Genomic DNA, 15,910 nt, shown 5'->3' with positions numbered 1-15,910 from the left:
ACCGCTTATTCACTCGGGAACAATAGTTTATAAGCCGTTCATACACAGGTTAAAAGCTGTTCATAAGCAGGTTAAAAGCTGTTCATAAGCAGGTTATAAGCTGTTCATAAGCAGGTTATAACCGTTCATAAGCAGGCTTTCAAATGAGGTCTTAAAGGGATACTGCAAAATTCTAGAAGTTGTCATTGCGCACAGAATAAAGGAAGTTGAGGTAGTTTCGCGAGCCTGTGCTAACTAGTGTTAGGGCAATGTTTGGAAGTCTACAGGTACGGTAGCATGTCCTTCATGGTGCATGCAGAGACATTAAAATGGGATCCACGAGTTCTGCCACTGGGTGTGTAGAACAACAGAATCTGGCAGTACATCTTTATGTGCTCTAATGGTCTCTGTAATGGAGGCATGAGGAATGAGGCATCTTTCACCTCTGGCTGATCGTAGTGGTACAGAGCAGACGGGAGCATATTTCCTCCCAGTGTCCAGTGCCTTTTGAGCCACCTTGTTTTGGGGAAGTAATGATATGCTGTGTGTTTGTGGGGCTATTTCTCTCGCTCTGCATCCTGCCATCTCTCTCTCACTCTCCATCCTGCCATCTCTCTCTCTCTCTCCATCCTGCCATCTCCCTCTCACTCTCCATCCTGCCATCTCTCTCTCTCCATCCTGCCATCTCTCTCTCTCTCTGCATCCTGCCATCTCTCTCTCTCTCCATCCTGCCATCTCTCTCTCTCTCCATCCTGCCATCTCTCTCTCACTCTCCATCCTGCCATCTCTCTCTCACTCTCCATCCTGCCATCTCTCTCACTCTCCATCCTGCCATCTCTCTCTCACTCTCCATCCTGCCATCTCTCGCTCTCTCTGCATCCTGCCATCTCTCTCTCACTCTCCATCCTGCCATCTCTCTCTCTCTCTGCATCCTGCCATCTCTCTGCATCCTGCCATCTCTCTCTCGCTCTCCATCCTGCCATCTCTCTCTCTCTGCATCCTGCCATCTCTCTCTGCATCCTGCCATCTCTCTCTCTCTCACTCTCCATCCTGCCATCTCTCTCTCTCTCTGCATCCTGCCATCTCTCTCTCTCTCACTCTCCATCCTGCCATCTCTCTCTCTCACTCTCCATCCTGCCATCTCTCTCTCTCTCTGCATCCTGCCATCTCTCTCTCTCACTCTCCATCCTGCCATCTCTCTCTCTCTCTGCATCCTGCCATCTCTCTCTGCATCCTGCCATCTCTCTCTCTCTCTCTCCATCCTGCCATCTCTCTCTGCATCCTGCCATCTCTCTCTGCATCCTGCCATCTCTCTCTGCATCCTGCCATCTCTCTCTCTCTCTCTCTCTCTCTCTCTCTCTCTCTGCATCCTGCCATCTCTCTCTCTCTCGCTCTCCATCCTGCCTTCTCTCTCTTGCTCAGCTTTCTCCCTTTTCCCTTCTACTCACTCTCACTGTTTCTCTGTCAGCTCTTTCCACTTCTCTCTCCCTCTCTTCCCTTCTCTCAAGCTCCCTCGATCTGGCCCTCACACTCTGCTGACCAATGGTCTTTCACTAATGAGGGGAAGTTCTCTCTCTCTCTCTCTCTCTCTCTCTCTCTCTCTCTCTCTCTCTCTCTCTCTCTCTCTCTCTCTCTCTCTCTCTCTCTCTCTCTCTCTCTCTCTCTCTCTGTGTCACAGGCACAAAGACACAGGGTGACAGGTTCAGTACACATCACTGCTTTCTGTATCAGAAAGTAGGCTGGCCCTCTTTGGGGTCTCGGTGCATTGATGAAAGTAGGCTGGCCCTCTTTGGGGTCTCGGTGCATTGATGAAAGTAGGCTGGCCCTCTTTGGGGTCTCGGTGCATTGATGAAAGTAGGCTGGCCCTCTATGAGGTCTGGTAGATCGATGCATTGCATTATTTTAGTTTATAAAGCCCCCTTACACACCTTCTGCCGTACCTTGCATCGTTGTTAACCTACAGATGTAGGAGCTACCAGACCCGGTCTCAGGGAGGGCAAACTCGGGATATCCCTTCCATTACCACTGAGTTTGGTAAATCAGCTTTCAGTTTTTTTGCACCTTACTCTTGAATAGTTTTCCAAAGGTCTTTCCATGTGATGTTTTGGTGTCTCTAGGCCTATCTATCTCTACTTAGATGGCTGCTGATTGATTATCTGTTTTACTGAAGAATGTGTGTTTTCTATAATTGTGATTTGTATCTCTGTTGTGCTTTTTTGTAGTGTATTGATGTGTATCATTTTTCGTAATCACAGGGTTCTTCTGAAAAAGAGACCTTGGTCTCAGCATGACTCCCTGTCAAAATAAAGGTGAAATAAATCAAACAAGCTCACCTAAGCAGACAGTTGTGTGTAGAAGTGAGTCTGCATCATTAGAGTGAGTCTGTACTCTGTCGTGTCATTATAGCTGAAGTCATCTCTCTCTGTATGAGGATCTATTTCCCCTGTCACCCAGAGCCATTCACACACAGTAGACTGAGAGAAATGGAGATGACATCACAGGAATATCCAAACAGCACAGTGCTGCCACTCGTAGGGTTACTGTATGATGCATGAAGCGTCATGTGTCATGACACAGTGTCCCTGTGGGATGTAGAGCTATTGTTGTGACACGGTCAGGCACGTCTCTGTCGTATGTTGTGTTTGGTGACCTGAGGTGCTGGATGTCATCCATCATATGGAGTCTGTGCTGTAACTGTGTGTCTGTATGGTTTGGGAAGCCTGCATATAGATTTGAACCCCTGTCCTGTTGTAGTGATCAGTACAATGGTAGTATGGAGGGAATGGTTCTCTGTCCTGTTGTAGTGATCAGTACAATGGTAGTATGGAGGGAATGGTTCTCTGTCCTGTTGTAGTGATCAGTACAATGGTAGTATGGAGGGAATGGTTCTCTGTCCTGTTGTAGTGATCAGTACAATGGTAGTATGGAGGGAATGATTCTCTGTCCTGTTGTAGTGATCAGTACAATGGTAGTATGGAGGGAATGATTCTCTGTCCTGTTGTAGTGATCAGTACAATGGTAGTATGGAGGGAATGGTTCTCTGTCCTGTTGTAGTGATCAGTACAATGGTAGTATGGAGGGAATGGTTCTTTGTCCTGTTGTAGTGATCAGTACAATGGTAGTATGGAGGGAATGGTTCTCTGTCCTGTTGTAGTGATCAGTACAATGGTAGTATGGAGGGAATGGTTCTCTGTCCTGTTGTAGTGATCAGTACAATGGTAGTATGGAGGGAATGGTTCTCTGTCCTGTTGTAGTGATCATTACAATGGTAGTATGGAGGGAATGGTTCTCTGTCCTGTTGTAGTGATCAGTACAATGGTAGTATGGAGGGAATGGTTCTTTGTCCTGTTGTAGTGATCAGTACAATGGTAGTATGGAGGGAATGGTTCTCTGTCCTGTTGTAGTGATCAGTACAATGGTAGTATGGAGGGAATGGTTCTCTGTCCTGTTGTAGTGATCAGTACAATGGTAGTATGGAGGGAATGGTTCTCTGTCCTGTTGTAGTGATCAGTACAATGGTAGTATGGAGGGAATGGTTCTCTGTCCTGTTTTCTCTTTCTCTCCCTCCCTCTTTCCATCTCTCTCTCTCCTGCGGTGGCTGTGTGTTTGAGGTTCTGTTATATGCTGTGTGTGTGTGTGTGTGTGTGTGTGTGTGTGTGTGTGTGTGTGTGTGTGTGTGTGTGTGTGTGTGTGTGTGTGTGTGTGTGTGTGTGTGTGTGTGTGTGTGTGTGTGTGTGTGTGTGTGTGTGTGTGTGTGTGTGTGTGTGTGTGTGTGCTGCTCTTCTCTTCTCCATCCATCCCTCGCTCCCCAAGCGCTGCTCACTGACCTCACTCTTTAACCAATCACAGTGCACCCTGCTTGGGTTAAATGCAGAAGACACATTTCAGTTGAATGCATTGTTGTACAACTGACTAGGTATCCCCCTTTCTCTTTGTTGACGAGAACTTTCTTGAGCTGTGTGTGTGTGAGGGCATTGAGGTTGAGCGTGCATGTTTCTTGGCTTCATGCAGCGAGACCTAGTTTCCTTAGGTTGATCAATGGACTCTGACTCCTCTGTGTGTTTGTGTCTGTGTGTCTGTGTGTGTTTGAATGTGTTTAAGCAGTTGCAAGTATAACAAACAAAAGGCTGCTTGTTTTTATTTCAGTTGATTTTGAGGTGCTACTCTCTCTTTCCACTGGGATCTTTGAATAAGATCACAGATTTGATGATGAAGAAGAACCTCTCAGAAACGCATCAGGTATTTTTAGCTTGTGCCATTATAACTGCAACTGTGAGGGTGTGTGTGTCTTTAGTGTATAAAGTTTTAATGTTACATGCACAAGTACAGTGAAATGCCTTTCTTGCAAGCCCTAAACCCAACAATGCAGTAGTCAGTAACAATGTAATAGTAACAATACCAAAGTATTGCAGGGCAGAAGTGTGTCTGTGTTGCCTAGCGTGATAAGGTCACACATCACTCCCTTAGGCTTCTTTGTCCTCTCCCTCTTACATCTTTGGCTGCCTCCAAATTCCCATTCATGGCCTCGGGAGTGGGCTGGGATGGAGTGGTAGTGGGCTGCAATGGGGTGGGAGTGGTAGTGGGCTGGGATGGAGTGGGAGTGGGCTGGGATGGAGTGGGAGTGGGCTGGGATGGAGTGGGCTGGGATCGAGTGGGAGTGGGCTGGGATCGAGTGGGAGTGGGAGTGGGCTGGGATGGGAATGGGCTGGGATTGGAATGGGGGATTGGAATGGGCTGGGATCGAGTGGGAGTGGGAGTGGCTGGGATGGGAATGGGCTGGGATTGGATGGGTTGGGATGGGGGTGCTTCTTTGAATGATGCTCCCCTTTCCACATAAACCACACCTCCTCCTCACTCCTCACCTCCCCTCCCAACTGCTCACGCTGAATAATTTATGTCCCTGTAAGATTAAAGGGGGACGCTGAAATGGTGTGTGTGTGTGTGTGTGTGTGTGTGTGTGTGTGTGTGTGTGTGTGTGTGTGTGTGTGTGTGTGTGTGTGTGTGTGTGTGTGTGTGTGTGTGTGTGTGTGTGTGTGTGTGTGTGTGTGTGTGTGTGTGTGTGTGTGTGTGTGTGTGTGTGTGTGTGTGAATGGCTCAGTCTGGTGCTCTTACTGCAGTACCAACTAGTACAAACCTATTGTTAACATTACAACTAGTACAAACCTATTGTTAACATTACAACTAGTACAAACCTATTGTTAACATTACAACTAGTACAAACCTATTGTTAACATTACAACTAGTACAAACCTATTGTTAACATTACAACTAGTACAAACCTATTGTTTATATTACAACTAGTACAAACCTATTGTTAACATTACAACTAGTACAAACCTATTGTTAACATTACAACTAGTACAAACCTGTTGTTTAAATTACAACTAGTACAAACCTGTTGTTTAAATTACAACTAATTCAAACCTATTGTTTATATTACAACTAATTCAAAGCTATGGTTTACATTACAACTAATACATACATAAATGATTACCACTCACGTCGGTAGCCATGAAGTGCTTTGAAAGGCTGGTCATGGCTCACATCAACAGCATCCTCCCGGATACCCTAGATCCACTCCAATTCAAAAACCGCCCCAGCAGATCCAGAGATGAGGCAATCTCAATCGCACTCTACACTGCCCTTTCCCACCTAGACAAAAATAACACCTATGTGAGAATGCTGTTCATTGACTACAGCTCAGCGTTCAACACCATAGTGCCCACGAAGCTCATCACTAAGCTGAAGACCCTGAGAATAAACACCTCCCTCTGCAACTGGATCCTGGACTTCCTGACGGGCCGCCCCAAGGTGGTAAGGCTAGGCAACAACACGTCTGCCACGCTGATCCTCAACACTGGTGCCCCTCAGGGGTGTGTACTTAGTCCCCTCCTGTACTCCCTGTTCACCCACGACTTCATGGCCAAACACGACTCCCAACACCCTCATTAAGTTTGCTGACGACACAACAGTGGTAGGTCTGATCACCGACAACAATGAGACAGCCTATAGGGAGGAGGTCAGAGAACTGGCAGTGTGGTGCCAGGACAACAACTTCTTCCTCAGTGTGAGCAAGATAAGAGCTGATCGTGGACTACAGTGAAAGGTGGGCGAACAGGCCCCATTAACAACGGGGCTGTAGTGGAGCGGGTCGAGAGTTACAAGTTCCTTGGGATCCATATCACCAATGAACTATCATGGTCCAAACACACCAAGTCAGTCGTGAAGAGGGCACGACAAAACCTTTTCCCCCTCAGGAGACTAAAAAAGATTTGGCATGGTCCCCAGATCCTCAAACATGTACACCCGCACATTGACTCGGTACCAGTACCCCCCTGTATATACAGTTGAAGTCAGAAGTTTACATACACTTAGGTTGGAGTCATTAAAACTAGTTTTTTAACCACTCCACAAATTTCTTGTTAACAAACTATAGTTTTGGCAAGTCGGTTAGGACATATACTTTGTGCATGACACAAGTCATTTTTCCAACAATACATTCAGTATTGACTGTGTTGACTGTGCCTTTAAACAGCTTGGACAATTCCAGAAAACTATGTCATGGCTTTAGAAGCTCCTGATAGGCTAACTGACATAAGTTGAGTCATTTGGAGGTGTACCTGTGGATGTATTTCAAACTCAGTGCCTCTTTGCTTGACATCATGGGAAAATCAAAATAAATCAGCCAAGACCTCAGAAAAAAACATTGTAGACCTCCACGAGCCTGGTTCATCATTGGGAGCAATTTCCAAGCACCTGAAGGTACCACATTCATCGGTACAAACAATAGTACGCAAGTAGAAACACCATGGGACCACGCAGCCGTCATACCGCTCAGGAAGGAGATGCGCTCTGTCTCCTAGAGATGAACGCACTTTGGTTCAAAAAGTCCAAATCAATCCCAGAACAACAGCAAAGGACCTTGTGAAGATGCTGGAGGAAACGGGTACAAAAGTATCTATATCCACAGTAAAACGAGTCCTATATCGACATAACCTGAAAGGCCGCTCAGCAAGGAAGATGGCACTGCTCCAAAACCACCATAAAAAAGCCAGATTACAGTTTACAACTGCACATGGGGACAAAGATCGTACTTTTTGGAGAAATGTCCTCTGGTCTGATGAAACAAATATTTACATTTACATTTAAGTCATTTAGCAGACGTGGAACTGTTTGGCCATAATGACCATCGTTATGTTTGGAGGAAAAAGGGGGAGGCTTGCAAGCCAAAGAACATCATCCCAACCGTGAAGCATGGGGTGGGGGGGGGGGGGGGCATCATGTTGTGGGGGTGCTTTGCTGCAGGAGGGACTGGTGCACTTCACAAAATAGATGGCCTCATGAGGAAGGAAACTTATGTGGATATATTGAGGCAACATCTCAAGACATCAGTCAGGGAATTAAAGCTTGGTCGCAAATGAGTCTTCAAAATGGACAATGTCCCCAAGCATACCTCCAAAATGGCTTATTGGAGTGGCCATCACAAAGCCCTGATCACAATCCCATAAAACATTTGTGAGTGTTACGGTTTTCTTCCTGGGCAGCAGAGGAGGACCAAAATGCAGCGTGGTTATGGTTGAACATCTTTAATAAAGATGATAACGTGAACAATATACATATACAAAACAAGAAAACGTTAAACCCGAACAGGTGAAAAACACAGAGACAGGAAACAATCACCCACGAAATACCCAAAGAATATGGCTGCCTAAATATGGTTCCCAATCAGAGACAACGATAAACACCCACCTGCCACCTGAACCACTCTAGGCAATCATAGACTTACCTAGAATACTACACTGAACACAACCCCATCAATCTACAAAACCCCTAGACAAGACAAAAACATAATCACCCATGTCACACCCTGGCCTAACCACAATAATAAAGAAAACACAGAATACTAAGGCCAGGACGTGACAGTGTGCAGAACTGAAAAAGCGTGTGCGAGCAAGGAGGCCAACAAACCTGATTCAGTTACACCAGCTCTGTCAGGAGGAATGGGCCGAAATTCACCCAACTTATTGTGGGAAGCTTGTGGAAGGCTACCCAAAACGTTTGACCCAAGTTCAATAATTTAAAGGCAATGCTACCAAATACTACCCACACATCTACTATTATTCTGAAATTTCACATTCTTAAAATGAAGTGGTGATCCTTACTGACCTAAGAAAGGGAATTTTTACTTGGATTAAATGTCAGGAATTGTGAAAAACTGAATTTAAATATACTGTATTTGGCTGAGGTATATGTAAACTTCCAACTTCAACTGTAGCCTCGTTATTGTTTATGTTATTGTGTTACTTTTATTATTTTTTACTTTATTTTATTTGGGAAATATTTTATTAACTCTTCTTGAACTGCACTGTTGGTTAAGGGTTTGTAAGTAGGCATTTCACGGTAAGGTCTACACTTGTATTCAGCCCATGTGACAAATACAGTTTGAGTTGATATGATTTACATTACAACTCAGACAAAAATATAGTTTATATGAACTAATACAAAGACTAGAAGATCTCTTATGTCTTTTTTGTTTTTGTATGTCGTGCATTATATTTGGTCTTAAAACATGACATGAAAACTTAAAGGAGTAATACTTCATATTCCCCATGTTTTATGTACTCTTAGAATGAGGTTAGGAGCTCTGTAGACTACATGTCTAACCAGTGTTATGACATGTTATGAAATATTCACAGAGGCTTGAAAACTCAGTGTTGTATACTGTAAAAGGGATGTTGTTATACCGTATAGTGTCTATGAACAACACCATAGAATTTAATCTCAGTGTTGACAGAATAGAATCATTTGTGTGTGTGTGTGTGTGTCTCTCCCCCCTCTTTGTGTGCGATGAGAGGAGCAGGTGGGCAGGTGCTAGTGGGTGTCAGTAATTGCTATAACCTGTGATACGATTCCAGCACTGAGCTGGTTCCTTGCTGTTCCTGTGTGGGCTGTTGTCAGGACAACGAGAGACCAGAGAGAGACTGGATATTCTGTTTCTATTGGAGTCGACTCCGACTCCTGCTTTCAGAGTCGTTGGAGTCGATGCTTTCTCGACTGACCATTTTGAATCACATCGTACCTTCTCCACTATGCAATCTGGTTTCCGAGCTGGTCATGGGTGCACCTCAGCCACGCTCAAGGTCCTTAACGATATCATAACCGCCATCGATAAGAGACATTACTGTGCAGCTGTATTCATCGACCTGGCCAAGGCTTTCGACTTGGCAGACTCACCAGCCTTGGTTTCTCAAATGATTGCCTCGCCTGGTTCACCAACTACTTCTCTGATAGAGCTTTTAGTGTGTCAAATTGGAGGGCCTGTTGTCCGGACCTCTGGCAGTCTCTATGGGGGTGCCACAGGGTTCAATTCTCGGGCCGACTCTCTTCCCTTGTATACATCAATGATGTCGCTCTTGCTGCTAGTGATTCTCTAATCCACCTCTGCGCAGACGACACCATTCTGTATACTTCTGGCCCTTCTTTGGACACTGTGTTAGCTAACCTCCAGACGAACCTCAATGCCATACAACTCTCCTTCCGTGGCCTCCACCTGCTCTTAAATGCAAATAAAACTAAATGCATGCTATTCAACCGATCATTGCCCGCACCTGCCCGCGCAAACAGCATCACTACTCTGGACGGCTCTGACTTAGAATACGTGGATAACTACAAATACCCAGGTGTCTGGCTAGACTGTAAACTCTCCTTCCAGACTCACATTAAGCATCTCCAATCAAAAATGAAATCTAGAATCGGCTTCCTATTTTACAACAAAGCTTCTTTCACTCATGCTGCCAAACATACCCTCGTAAAACTGACCATCCTACCGATCCTTGACTTCGGCGATGTCATCTATAAAATACCCTCCAACACTCTACTCAGCAAACTGGATGTAGTCTATCACAGTGCCATCCGTTTTGTCACCAAAGCCCAAAATACTACCCACCACTGCGACCTGTACGCTCTCGTTGGCTGGCCCTCGCTTCATACTCATCGCCAAACCCACTGGCTGCAGGTTATCTACAAGTCTCTGCTAGGTAAAGCCCCACCCTATCTCAGCTCGCTGGTAACCATCGCAGTACCCACTCGTAGCACACGCTCCAGCAGGTATATCTCACTGGTCACCCCCAAAGCCAATTCCTCCTTTGGTCGCCTTTCCTTCCAGTTCTCTGCTGCCACTGACTGGAACGAACTGCAAAAATCACTGAAGCTGGAGATTCCCATCTCCCTCACTAGCTTTAAGAACAGAGCAGCTCACAGATCACTGCACCTGTTCATAGCCCATCTGGTAGGGAAATCCTTGTCTCATCGCGCACCAACGACTCCTGTGGCGGGCCGGGCGCAGTGCGCGCTAACCAAGGTTGCCAAAATTGTAAAAACATATTATGGTATTTATACCATAATAGACTATAATATTTTACAGTAGTAGAGTATAGTATTTAAACCATAGTATACTATAGTATTCATACAATAGGGGACGGCAGGGTAGCCTAGTGGTTAGAGAGTTGGACTAGTAATTGGAAGGTTGCAAGTTCAAACCCCCGAGCTGACAAGGTCGTTCTTCCCCTAAACAGGCAGTTAACCCACTGTTCCTAGGCCGCCATTGAAAATAAGAATTTGTTCTTTAACTGACTTGCCTAGTTAAATAAAGGTAAAAAAAAATATATATATATATATCTGCATGTATTTTATACCATCTATTGCACCTTGCCTATGCCTCTCGGTCATATACTTACATGTACATATTCTCATTCACCCCTTTTAGATTTGTGTGTATTAGGTAGTTGTTGGGGAATTGTTCGATTACTTGTTAGACATTACTGCACTGTCGGAACTAGAAGCACAAGCATTTCGCTACACTCACATTAACATCTGCTAACCATGTTTATGTGACAAATAAAATTAGATTTGATTTATAGCATTGATATCATAGTATATTATAGTGTTTTTTCATGTGGGTCCCACCACACTCTCTTTCCACCGCGTGGCCATTTCAGCCAACAGAGATGCAGACAGAGACTGTTTATGCTAATCTTTCAACCTCTTTTCAACCTTATGTATCCGTGTGATGTTAGAAGCTACTTGGTAAATGTTGGTTTATGATTGGACGGAGTGATGCATGGATTCAACTCAGATTGACATATCCTGTAATACCTGAAGGGCAGATGGAGTGCGTGCGTGCGTGTGTGTGTGTGCGTGCGTGCGTGTGTGCGTGCGTGCGTGTATAGGGTTACTAATACATCAGATGTGAATAGTGGAAGGCCTGCTGCTGGGTATTTGTGTTGTGTATGGTTTGGGGCTCAGGTGGAACAGGGGCTAATCAACTGGTGTCTTAGTGAGAGACAAGTGAACAGAAATGGAGGGATTGAAGTGAAGAGAGGGAGGCATCGGGAAGAAAGGGGATGAGTGGAAGAGAAAGGAATGGGATGAGAGAGGGAGGCATCGGGAAGAAAGGGGATGAGTGGAAGAGGAAGGAATGAGATGAGAGAGGGAGGCATCGGGAAGAAAGGGGATGAGTGGAAGAGAAAGGAATGGGATGAGAGAGGGAGAGAGGGAGGCATCGGGAAGAAAGGGGATGAGTGGAAGAGAAAGGAATGGGATGAGAGAGGGAGAGAGGGAGGGATTCCCCAAACAGCTGGGGAGGTAATTGAAGGTCAGAGGATCTGGGTTCCAGACGGATTTGCTACTAACACACTGTAACTGATTTAACATAGACTGCCCAACACATACCTCCTGACAACCAAACCAGAGAGACGGAGGGAACCATATTGAAGATGCTAAAATACTCCTACCAGATTAAGATGGTTTACAGTAAACAGTGGGTATTATGGAAAGTGATGATGCTTTCGTGATTCCATCCAACTGGTTTTGGATCAAGTCCTGTGCATATTTTCTAATCTCAGAGATTGAGCACCGCACACCTCTGCAGGTCATATTCTTTAGAAAGCGTGTTTAAATCTAAAGGAGATTTTAAATAAGGCCCGGGGGGGTGGAATCTGAGTATCTCTTCTATCGACTATGGTACCTTTTTATTGTGATAATGTCACCTCAGCAATGTCCTTTAATGCTGTATTCTTATATCCTCTACCCCAGCCTCACTACTTCTCTCTCTCTCTCAATTAAATTCAATTTAAGGGGGTTGTATTGGCATGGGAAACATATATTTACATTGCCAAGCAAGTGAAAAAGATAATAAACAAAAGTGAAATTAACAATAAAAAATTAACAATAAACATTACACTCAAAAAAAATAAAAAATAATAACATTTCAAATGTCATATTATGTCTATATACAGTGTTGCAATGATGTGCAAATAGTTCAAGTACAAAAGGAAAAATAAATCAACATAAATATGGGTTGTATTTACAATGGTGTTTGTTCTTCACTAGTTGCCCTTTGGCAACAGGTCACACATCTTGCTGCTGTGATGTCACACTGTGCAATCCCTCTCTCGCTTTCCTTCTCTCCTCATTTCTCTCTCTTTCTCTCCCCCCTATCCTCTCCTCGTCTCTCTCTCTCTCGCTTTCCTTTTCTCTCTCTCGCTCTCTTTCCTTGTCTCTCTCTCTCCTCGTCTCTCTGTACTCTCACACATTGATAAGTGGTTCTATCAGAATATCATTATTACACAAGGGATAGACTGCCCTATACATGTTCATCATGATCACCTGACTTTGTGAAAGTGTGTGTTTGACTTTGGGCCAGTGATTTAAAGTGGTTTTAGGTGTCAGACCTTGATATGTTAATCCATGTTGTAGTGGTATCCATGTTGTAGTGGTATCCATGTTGTAGTGGTATCCATGTTGTAGTGGTATCCATGTTGTAGTGGTATCCATGTTGTAGTGGTATCCATGTTGTAGTGGTATCCATGTTGTAGTGGTATCCATGTTGTAGTGGTATCCATGTTGTAGTGGTATCCATGTTGTAGTGGTATCCATGTTGTAGTGGTATCCATGCTATAATGTTATCCATGCTGTAGTTATATTCATGTTGTGGTGATATTCATGCTGTAGTGGTATCCATGCTGTAGTGGTATCCATGTTGTGGTGATATTCATGCTGTAGTGGTATCCATGTTGTGGTGATATCCATACTGTAGTGGTATCCATGTTGTAGTGGTATCCATGTTGTAGTGGTATCCATGCTCTAATGTTATCCATGCTGTAGTGGTATCCATGTTGTAGTGGTATCCATGCTGTAGTGGTATCCATGCTGTAGTGGTATCCATGTTGTGGTGATATTCATGTTGTGGTGATATCCATGTTGTGGTAATATTCATGCTGTGGTGATATCCATGTTGTAGTGATATTCATGCTGTAGTGATATCCATGTTGTAGTGGTATCCATGTTGTGGTGATATTCATGCTGTAGTGATATCCATGTTTTAGTGGTATCCATGTTGTGGTGATATTCATGCTGTAGTGGTATCCATGCTGTAGTGGTATGCATGTTGTGGTGATATTCATGCTGTAGTGATATCCATGTTGTGGTGATATTCATGCTGTAGTGATATCCCTGCTGTAGTGGTATCCATGTTGAGGTGATATTCATGCTGTAGTGATATCCATGTTCTAGTGGTATGTATCCATGTTGTAGTGGTATCCATGTTGTAGTGGTATCCATGTTGTAGTGGTATCCATGCTGTAGTGGTATCCATGTTGTGGTGGTATCCATGTTGTGGTGGTATCCATGTTGTGGTGGTATCCATGTTGTGGTGATATTCATGCTGTAGTGATATCCATGTTGTAGTGGTATCCATGCCGTAGTGGTATCCATGTTGTGGTGGTATCCATGTTGTGGTGATATTCATGCTGTAGTGGTATCCATGTTGTGGTGATATCCATGCTGTAGTGATATCCATGCTGTAGTGATATCCATGCTGTAGTGATATCCATGTTGTAGTGGTATCCATGTTGTAGTGGTATCCATGCTGTAGTGATATCCATGTTGTAGTGGTATCCATGTTGTGGTGGTATCCATGTTGTGGTGATATTAATGCTGTAGTGGTATCCATGTTGTGGTGATATCCATGCTGTAGTGTTATCCATGCTGTAGTGGTATCCATGCTGTAGTGGTATCCATGCTGTAGTGATATCCATGTTGTGGTGATATCCATGCTGTAGTGGTATCCATGTTGTAGTGGTATCCATGCTGTAGTGGTATCCATGTTGTGTTGGTATCCATGCTGTAGTGGTATCCATGCTGTAGTGGTATCCATGTTGTAGTGGTATCCATGTTGTAGTGGTATCCATGTTGTAGTGGTATCCATGTTGTAGTGGTATCCATGTTGTAGTGGTATCCATGTTGTAGTGGTATCCATGTTGTAGTGGTATCCATGCTGTAGTTATATTCATGTTGTGGTGATATTCATGCTGTAGTGGTATCCATGCTGTAGTGGTATCCATGTTGTGGTGATATTCATGCTGTAGTGGTATCCATGTTGTGGTGATATCCATACTGTAGTGGTATCCATGTTGTAGTGGTATCCATGTTGTAGTGGTATCCATGCTCTAATGTTATCCATGCTGTAGTGGTATCCATGTTGTAGTGGTATCCATGCTGTAGTGGTATCCATGCTGTAGTGGTATCCATGTTGTGGTGATATTCATGTTGTGGTGATATCCATGTTGTGGTAATATTCATGCTGTGGTGATATCCATGTTGTAGTGATATTCATGCTGTAGTGATATCCATGTTGTAGTGGTATCCATGTTGTGGTGATATTCATGCTGTAGTGATATCCATGTTTTAGTGGTATCCATGTTGTGGTGATATTCATGCTGTAGTGGTATCCATGCTGTAGTGGTATGCATGTTGTGGTGATATTCATGCTGTAGTGATATCCATGTTGTGGTGATATTCATGCTGTAGTGATATCCCTGCTGTAGTGGTATCCATGTTGAGGTGATATTCATGCTGTAGTGATATCCATGTTCTAGTGGTATGTATCCATGTTGTAGTGGTATCCATGTTGTAGTGGTATCCATGCTGTAGTGGTATCCATGTTGTGGTGGTATCCATGTTGTGGTGGTATCCATGTTGTGGTGGTATCCATGTTGTGGTGATATTCATGCTGTAGTGATATCCATGTTGTAGTGGTATCCATGCCGTAGTGGTATCCATGTTGTGGTGGTATCCATGTTGTGGTGATATTCATGCTGTAGTGGTATCCATGTTGTGGTGATATCCATGCTGTAGTGATATCCATGCTGTAGTGATATCCATGCTGTAGTGATATCCATGTTGTAGTGGTATCCATGTTGTAGTGGTATCCATGCTGTAGTGATATCCATGTTGTGGTGATATTCATGCTGTAGTGGTATCCATGTTGTGGTGGTATCCATGTTGTGGTGATATTAATGCTGTAGTGTATTCATGTTGTGTTGGTACCCCCCTCCCCCACCTGCAGAAACACTCCTCTCTAGTCTCTTCCTAGGTCTGTAATTTATTACGGAGAGTAGTGATCTGATTTACAGTGGACTTAATGAGAAATACACAGAGGTGAGAGGCAGAGGGAAAAAACAGAGAGAGAAAGTGAGAGTGGGAAGGCCAGAGAGATCGGGTTGTCCTTTGTGCACCCTTGAGTCTTGGTGGGGGTGGGGGGTTGTATATGTGCAGGAGAGAGGGAGGGATGGGGAATGAAAGTCTATCTCCCTCTCTTCCTCCTTCCCTCCCCCTGCCACCCCCTCTCTCATTCCCTCCTTCTCTCCCTCCTCTCTCTGATCTGTCTGTGTTGTCTGATCAGACAGACGCTTTAACTGCCTCAACATTACAGCCGTGAGCAGAGTGGGTGTGGAGTGGGGTGTGGAGTGGGGTATGCCTGCTTGAAGCTGAAGGGTATGTTAGTTGAGGATAGACTGGGGGTGTGTGTTTGGGGAGTAGGGGGTAGAGGGAATATTTTGGAAGTAGGAGTAGAGTGAACATTTTTGGGAGT

General features: G+C 44.4%; 1 protein-coding gene across 3 annotated transcripts in view; it reads left to right on the top strand.

The window, feature by feature from the left end:
• Nucleotides 1-15,910, top strand: part of adam22 (ADAM metallopeptidase domain 22) — a 134,261-nt gene that overhangs the window by 8,655 nt on the left and 109,696 nt on the right. The window lies entirely within an intron of this gene.

Source organism: Oncorhynchus gorbuscha, linkage group LG15 (genome assembly GCF_021184085.1).
Source record: "Oncorhynchus gorbuscha isolate QuinsamMale2020 ecotype Even-year linkage group LG15, OgorEven_v1.0, whole genome shotgun sequence".
Lineage (NCBI taxonomy): Eukaryota > Metazoa > Chordata > Actinopteri > Salmoniformes > Salmonidae > Oncorhynchus > Oncorhynchus gorbuscha.
The sequence above is the reverse complement of the archived record's forward strand: the minus strand, read 5'-3'. Positions and strand labels throughout refer to the sequence as shown.